The sequence below is a fragment of the Homarus americanus genome, unplaced genomic scaffold (assembly GCF_018991925.1).
Source record: "Homarus americanus isolate GMGI-L3 unplaced genomic scaffold, GMGI_Hamer_2.0 scaffold35037, whole genome shotgun sequence".
NCBI lineage: Eukaryota > Metazoa > Arthropoda > Malacostraca > Decapoda > Nephropidae > Homarus > Homarus americanus.
The window spans coordinates 1-8,999 of NW_024729525.1; positions in this window are offsets into that span (position 1 = coordinate 1).

Genomic DNA, 8,999 nt, shown 5'->3' on the forward strand with positions numbered 1-8,999 from the left:
AAATAAAGTAAAAGAAGAAGAAGAAGTAAATAGAAGTAAAGTAAATAAATAAAGTAAAGAAGAAATAAATAAATAAATAAATAAAGAAGAAGAAGAAATAAATAAATAAATAAATAATAAATAAATAAAGGTTGAAGAAAGAAGAAGAAGAAGAAATAAAGAAGAAGAAGAAGAAGAAGAAGAAGAAGAAATAAATAAATAAATAAATAAGAAAGAAGAAGAATAATAAAGAAGAAGAAATAAATAAATAAATAAAGAAAATAATAATAAATAATAAATAAATAAGAAAAAGAAGAAGAAAATAAATAATAAATAAATAAATAAATAAATAAATAAAATAAATAAATAAATAAATAAATAAGAAGTAGTGAATAAATAAATAAATAATAAATAAAATAACAATAAATAAATAAATAAATAAATAAATAAATAATAAATAAATAAATAAATAAATAATAAGAATAAATAAAGAAGAAAATAAATAAAATAAATAAAGAAAATAAATAAATAAATAAGAATAAATAATAAGAATAAATAAATAATAAATAAATAAATAAATAATAAATAAATAAATAAAGAAGAAATAAATAAATAAATAAATAAATAAAGAATAAAATAAAGAAAAAGAAATAAAGAAGAAGAAGAAAAAAGGAAGAAATAAATAAATAAAGAAAATAAATAATAAAGAATAAAGAAGAAGAAGAAGAAGAAGAAGAAATAATAAATAAAGAAGAAGAAGAAGAAGAAGAAGAAGAAGAAGAAGAAGAAGAAGAAGAAGAAGAAGAAGATAAATAATAAATAAATAAATAAAGAATAAATAAATAAATAAAAGAAGTAAATAAATAAATAAAGAAATAATAAATAAATAAATAAATAAAGAAATAAATAAAATAATAAGTTAAATAAATAAAATAGATAAATAGTTAAAGAATAACAGTAAATAAATAGTAAAGAAATAAATAAGGAAATAATAAATAATAAATAAATAGAAGAAATAAATAAATAGTTAAATAATAAATAATAAATAAAATAAATAATAAATAATAAATAGTTAAATAAATAAATAGCTAAATAAAGGTTAAATAAAAACAAGTTAAATAAATAATAGTTAAAAAGATGTTAAAGAATAATAGCTAAAGAAGAAGAATAAATAAATAAATAAATAGTACTAAAGTAAGAAAATGAAGAAAAAAAGAAGAATAAATAAAATAAATAGTAATAAATAGTATAAGTAATAATAAATAGTTGAAGAAATAAAAAGAATAAATAAATAATAAATAGTTGTAAATAAAGAAAATAAATAAAATATAAATAAAATAATAGTAGTTAATAGTTGTTAAATAATAAATAATAAATAATAAATAAAGGACATAGTAATAAATAATAAAATAAAATAAATAAAGTTGTAATAATACAAATAGAAGAAATAGTTAAGTTAGAGTTAATAATAAATAGATAAAGTTAAATAATAATAAATAATAAAGTAAATAAATAATAAATAAATAAAGAAGAAATATTAAATAAATAAATAAATAATAAATAAAGTTAATAGTTAAATAGCCAATAATAAATAAAGAAAAGTTAATAAGAAATAAATAAAAGTCAGAAGAAAGATAAAATAAATAAATAAAGAAGAAATAAAAAGAAGATGAAGAATAAATATAAATAAAAACTAAATAAAAATAATAATAAAGAAATAAATAAATAAATAAATAGTAAATAAAGAAATAGAATAAATAGTTAAATAAATAAAGTTAAATAAATAGAAGTAAATAGAAATAGAATAAATAAAATAATAATAAAAAGTTGAAAATAAATAATAATAAATAGAATAAATAATAAAGTAAATAAAATAAGAAGAAGAAATACAAAGTAAATAAATAGTTAAATAATAAAATAAAGAAATAATAAATAATATAAAGAAGAAGAAGAAGTTAATAATAATAATAAAAATAAATAGAAATAAATAAAGATCAGTTAAATAAATATTAAATAAAGAAGAAATAGTTAACAGATAAATAAGAAATAAATAACAAATAAATAAATAAATAATAATAGTTAAATAGTTAAATAAAGAATAAATAATAAATAAATAATAATAATAATAAATAATAATAAATAAAATAAATAAATAATAAATAGCTAAATAGCTAATAGCTAATAAATAAATAGTTAAATAAAATAATAAATAAATAAATAAAAAAATAATAAAAGAAGAATAAATAAAAAATAAATAAATAAAAGAAAAAGAAGAAGAAGAATAAAATAAAAGAACAAGAATAATAAAATAATAAATAAAGAAATAAATAATAAATAAATAAATAAATAGCTAGTCAGAAAAATAAAGAAATAAATAAAATAAAATAAATAAAATAAATAAATAATAAATAAATAAATAAATAAAATAATAAATAAATAAATAATAAATAAAATAATAAATAAAATAGTTAAATACAAAATAAAAAAATAAATAGTCAAATAGTAATAAAAAAATAAAATAAATAAATAATAGAAATAGTTAAATAAATAAATAAATAAAAAATAAAAAAATAAATAAATAAATAAATAGTCAAATAAATACAAAATAAGAACAAATAATAAACATAATAAATAATAGTTAAAATAAATAAAATAATAATAAATAAAATAAATAAATAAATAAACAATAAATAAAAAAATAAAATATAAATAATAAATAAATAACAGTTAAATAATAATAAAAGAACAAATAAATAAAATAAATAATAAATAAAATAAATAAATAAAGAAATAAAAAAGTTGTGCTTAAATAAATAAATAAAATAAATAAATAAATAAACAAATAAATAAGTTGTATTAAATAATAATAAAATATGAAATATTGATACATAAATAAATAAATAGTTGAAGCAAGTTACCAAATAAATAAAATAGTTGCAACATTATTGTTAACAATACAACAATTAAATAACAAAACATAAATAAATAAGCTGTGTCAGCAAAAAATAAATAACCAGCCAGCTAAATAGACAGGCTAATAAATAGATAAATAAATAAATAAATAAATAATAAATAATAAATAAATAAATAAAATAAATAATAAATAAATAAATAAACAATAAAATAAAGAAAATAAATAAATATAGTTGAAATAAATAAATAAATAAATAAATAAATAAATAAAGTAAAAAAATAAATAGAAATAAATAAAATAAATAATAGTTAAAATAAATAAATAAATAAAAATAATAGTAAAATAGTTGTTAAATAAATAATAAATAGTTGATAAAGAATAAATAAAGGAAGAAATAAATAATAATTAATAATAAAGAAATAAATAAATAAAAAATAAATAAAGAAATAAATAGCAAATAAATAGCTAAAGTTTAATAGTTAAATAAATAAAGAAGAAGAAATAGCAGAATAGTTAAATAATAAAGAATAAATAAATAATAAATAATAAATAAAAAAATAATAATAAAATAATAAATAAATAAATAAAATAGCTAGAAAATAATAAATAAATAAAATAGATAAATAAATAATAAAGAAGTAAATAAATAAAATATAAGTAAGATAAATAGAATAATAAAGAAGAATAGCAAGAAATAAATAAAGTAAAAAATAAGTTAAATAAAAGAATAAATAATAAATAAATAGTTAAATAATAAATAAACAATAAATAAATAAAATAGTTAGTAAATAAATAAATAAAATAATTATATAGTTAAATAAATAAATAAATAATTAATAAAATAATAAATAAATAGTTGTAACAATTAATAATAAAATAAATAAAAAGTTAAATTAACAGATAAATAAATAAATAATAAATAAATAAAGAAAAATAATAGAAGAAGAATAATTATAACAGTAGTACAGTTGAATAAATTAAAGAATAAATAAATAAATTAAAATAAAATAATAAATAAATAATAAATAAATAATAAAAATAGTTAAATTAAATAAATAAATAAAATAAATAAATAAATAAATAAATAAATAAATAACTAAATAATAAATAAATAAATAATAATAAATAATAAATAATATAAATAAAAAAAAATAAATAATAATAAAGTAATAAAATAAATAAAATAGTTAAATAAATAATAAATAATAGTAGTTAATAAATTAATAAATAAATAAATAAAATAATAAAGAAATAATATAATAATAATATAATAATAAATAACAGTTAATAAAATAGATTAAAGCTAAATAAATAGTTAATAATAATAATAATAAATAAATAGTTAAATAAATAATAATAAATAAATAGTTAAATAATAAATAAATAAATAAAAATAATAAAGTAAATAGAAATAATAAATAAATAGTTATAAATAAATAAAAATAAATAAATAAATAAATAAATAATAAATAAAGTAAATAAATAAAATAATAGTTAATAAATAAAGATGTTAAATAAGTTAAGGAAGAAATAATAAAAGTAAAATAATAAATAAATAAATAAAATAGTTAAATAGTTAAAGAAGAAGTAAGTTAAATAAATAAAAAAATAAATAAAATAAATAAATAAATAAATAAAGAAGAAGAAATAAATAGTTAAATAAAGTTTTAAATAATTAAACAAGAATAAAAATAATAATAATAATAAAGAAATAAATAATAAATAAATAAAGTTAAATAAATAAATAAATAGTTAAAGAAGAAAATAAATAAAGAAGAAGAAGAAATAAATAAAATAAAGGTTAAATAAATAAATAGATAACAAATAAATAAAGAAGAAGAAGAAGAAGAAGAAGGTAAATAAAGAAATAAAGTAGAAAAGAAGAAGTAAAGAAGAAGAAAATAAAGAATAGCATAGTAGAAGAATAGTTGAAGAAGGAATAAAGAAGAAGAAGAAGAAGAAGAAGAAGAAGAAGTAAAGAAGAAGAAGAAGAAATAAAGAAGAAGGAAGAAGAAGAAGAAGAAGAAATAAAGTTGGAAGAAGAAGAAGAAGAAGAAGAAGAAGAAGAAGAAATAAAGAAGAAGAAGAAGAAGAAGAAGAAGAAGAAGGAAGAAGAAATAAGATGAAGAAGAAGAAGAAGGTAGAAGAAGGTAGTATTAAAGTGAAGAAGAAGAAGAAGAAATAAAAGGAAAAGTAAAATAGTTGAAGAAGAAGTTAATAGAAGAAGTAAATAAAGAAGAGAAGAAATAAATAGATAGAAGGTTGAAGAAGAAGAAGAAGAATATAATAGAAAATAAATAATAAATAAAGAAGAAATATTGAAGAAGAAGAAGAAGAAGGAAGAAGAAAAAAAAGAAGAAGAAGAAGAAGAAGAAGAAGAAGGAAGAAGAAGAAAGAAGAAGAAGAAAGAAGAAGAAGAAGAAGAAGAAGAAGAAGTGAAGAAGAAGAAAAAGATTAAAGGAAGAAGAAATAGATGAAGAAGAAGAAGAAATAGAAGAAGAAGAAGAAGAAATAAAGAAGAAGAAGAAGAAGAAGAAGAAGAAATAAATAAGAAGAAGTGAAGAAGAAATAGTAAAAGAAGAAGAAGAAGAAGAAGAAGAAGAAGAAGAAGAAGAAGAAGAAGAAGGAAGGTAAGAAGAAGAAGTAAGAAGAAGAAGAAGAAGAAGAAGAAGAAGAAGAAGAATGAAGAAGAAGAAGTGAAGAAGAAGAAGTTAATAAAGAAGAAGAAATAAGGAAGAAGAAGAATAAGAAGAAGAAGAAGAATAAAGAAATAAATAAATAAATAAATAAAGAAGATAGAAAATAGTAGTTGAAATAGATGAAGAAGAAGTAGAAGAAATAGAAGAAGAAGAAGTAGATGAAGAATAAATAAATAAATAAATAAGAAGAAATAATAAAGAATAAGAAGAAGGATAAATAAGGCTAGTTAAAGAAGAATAAGGCTGAAGAAGAAGTAAAGAAGAAGAAGAAGAAGGAAGTAAAGAAGAAGAAGAAGAAGGAAGAAATAGATGAAGAAATAGTTAAATAATAGTAAAGAAGAAAGAAGAAGAAGAAGGAAGAAGAAGAAGAAGAAGAAGAAGAAAATAAATAAAGAAATAAAGAAGAAGAAGAAAAGTGAAGAAGAAGTAAATAAAAGAAGAGTAAAAAGAAGAAGAAGAAATAGTAGTTGAAGAAGAAGAAGAAGAAGTAAAGAAGAAGGAAGAAGAAGAAGTAAATAAAGTAAAGAAGAAGAAGAAGGAAGGAAGAAGAAGAAGAAGAAAGTTAAAGAAGAAGAAGTTGAAGAAGAAGAAGAAGAAGAAGAAGAAGAAGAAGAAGAAGAAAGAAGAAGAAGAAGAAGAAGAAGAAGAAGAAGAAGGAAGAAGAAGAAGAAGAAGAAGAAGAAGAAGAAGAAGAAGAAGAAGAAGAAGAAGAAGAAGAAGAAGAAGAAGAAGAAGAAGAAGAAGAAGAAGAAGAAGAAGAAGAAGAAGAAGAAGAAGAAGAAGAAGAAGAAGAAGAAGAAGAAGAAGAAGAAGAAGAAGAAGAAGAAGAAGAAGAAGAAGAAGAAGAAGAAGAAGAAGAAGAAGAAGAAGAATAAAATTATTACAAATCAATAAAATAAATAACAATTATAATAAAGAAAATATATAATACAGGACCTCGGTTAACGAGCCTTGGTTAACGTACTCATAAGATTCTTAACTTCGTTAACGAGCAATCTCGATCAACAAGCTTAACCAGCCCCACATTACAGTTTCGCTACATTTGGCGTCCACCAGCTGAAGTATTAGTACCAATACAGTAATCGGTTCTAAGGCTTAAATTCTTACTATTTTAGTAAATATCAAGATGTGTACTGTTCAATAATTTTAAAAGTTTTATATTAAATTTTTAGTCATTTTTAACAATTATTGAACATAATTGAAGTACAGGAAGCTAGTTTTTGCGCGCCAAACAGCCTATCAACACAATACAGGCAGGCCAGTCTCGTGTCTTTTCAGTGGAGGTAACATCTTGCTTGAGACTCTCTTCAACTAAACGCTTTTTTTGTGTTTCCAAGCAAATTATTGGTCAATTTGAAATTTATTTTTAAAATATATTATACAGTTTGCAGCAGTGTTGATTTAAAGAAAATAATCTTGAATTACACCAAGAGAACTAAAATTTTATGGGTGAAATGGCACCATGGGTGATCTCTTCCACCCCAATGCTTCTTCCTTTCCACCCCCATTCTAATTCCCATCATCATCATCATCATCATCCAGTTTCTACATACACACCTCAAAGTAAGTGAACTTACTACCTTTTTGATGATTTGTGTACTGAGTTGAACCAATTACTCAAAACCCATTGAAACAATGGTTTCAAGCATCTAGGTTAACGTTAAACCTTCTGAACTAATTGTGTCATAACCGAGGACCACTGTACTATTAAAATTATAAGTTATAAATAATAATAATAATAATATTAATAATATCAACATTCCATTTCACTTTCATCTTATGTTTGTAAACACTAGGAAGGAAAAGAAGCACCAAAAATAGGATCACGTGGTTTAGGTAAAAGAAAGAGAAAAAGGTTAACTAACTTTATAAACAAAAAAAAAATAATTTCTTCAGAATCCTGGTCTCAGGATCATTATACAGCTCCTCCCATTAATTTAACTTACTCGACTTAATCGACAATTGCATTTACGACCTGCCTTGAAATGTACCAAAATTTTGTCAAATTACTTATTTTCGAGTCCCAACGTAAGCACACAGACAAATTTCGTTTATAATTCACTTTAAAATGGCTGTCAAGCTTAAAAGTGAGAAGAAAAGGACACCCATATTAGATTTTCTATGTATTATTTAAGCATTTTCACTTATTACCTGGATTTGGGTCCCTAACCCACAAAGTCGGGAGGACCTGTACAAGGACTTCACCAAAGGATAATGAGCACAATAATCAACAACAGTAAAACAGATTACAGTTCCTTACATCATAACAGAAGAAAACTCCACAAGTACCCTACACCAAACTTACCCAGAGACAGACTGTCAAACAGACCATGTCCCAGTAATGAGTTTCTGTCATAAAACCAGAAATTAAACAGCAGAAAAGTTATATAAAATCATATGTGATTTAGGAAGTGGAAACACACACTGGTACAGTACAGTATCTGGGAAAACTAATACAATAGGCAATTTTTTCTCAGCTGAAAAAGATGCCCCGCCTCCCCTCCAAGGGTTACAGCGATGTATTTCTAAATGAGCTTATTAATAATCGTTGATGACCGCTTTCTGACGAGAAAGATAAATAGCTAAATACAGAAAGATACATATATTCATTATTTCAAACATGAGCAAGTAGGAAATTTATCAGTCTTACCATGAATTAACTGTTAAACTGGTAACAAATTCATGCTTTCAGATGATGCATTTAATATACAGCTCTCCGACTTACGCACTGCATTTACGACCATCCGGACATACCACCGCTCCCAGTCGCACTAAAATTTCTTCAAATTACGTATTTTCGAGTCCCGACGTAGTGATTGCGCTTGTACTGAAAAATTTTTGTTTGTAATTCCCTTTAAAACGGTTGGCAAGCTTTAAAAGTGAGAGTTGTGGTGCTGAGAAGAAAAAGAGACACCCATTTTAGATTTTCTATGTATTATTTAAACATTTTCAACTTACAACCAATTAGACTTCACGACCTGGATTTGGGTCCCAACCCCATTGAAAGTCGGGAGGAGCTGTATATATTAAATGCATCCTCCAAAGGTGAAAAACACTATAGTACAGTATTTTAAGAACAATACTGACTGAGATACAATAGTGAACAATACCGACTGAGAGACAATAGTGGGAACAATACTGACTGAGACACAGTGGAACTAACATAGTGAACAAACGACTGAGACACAATAGTAACAATACTGACTGAGACACAATAGTGGGAACAATACTGACTGAGACACAGTAGTAGGGAACAATACTGACTGAGACACAATAGTGGGAACAATAACTGACTGAGACACAATAGTGGGAACAATACTGACTGAGACACAATAGTGGGAACAATACTGACTGAGACACAATAGTGGGAAACGACTAAGTAGGACAATACTGACTGAGACAATAGT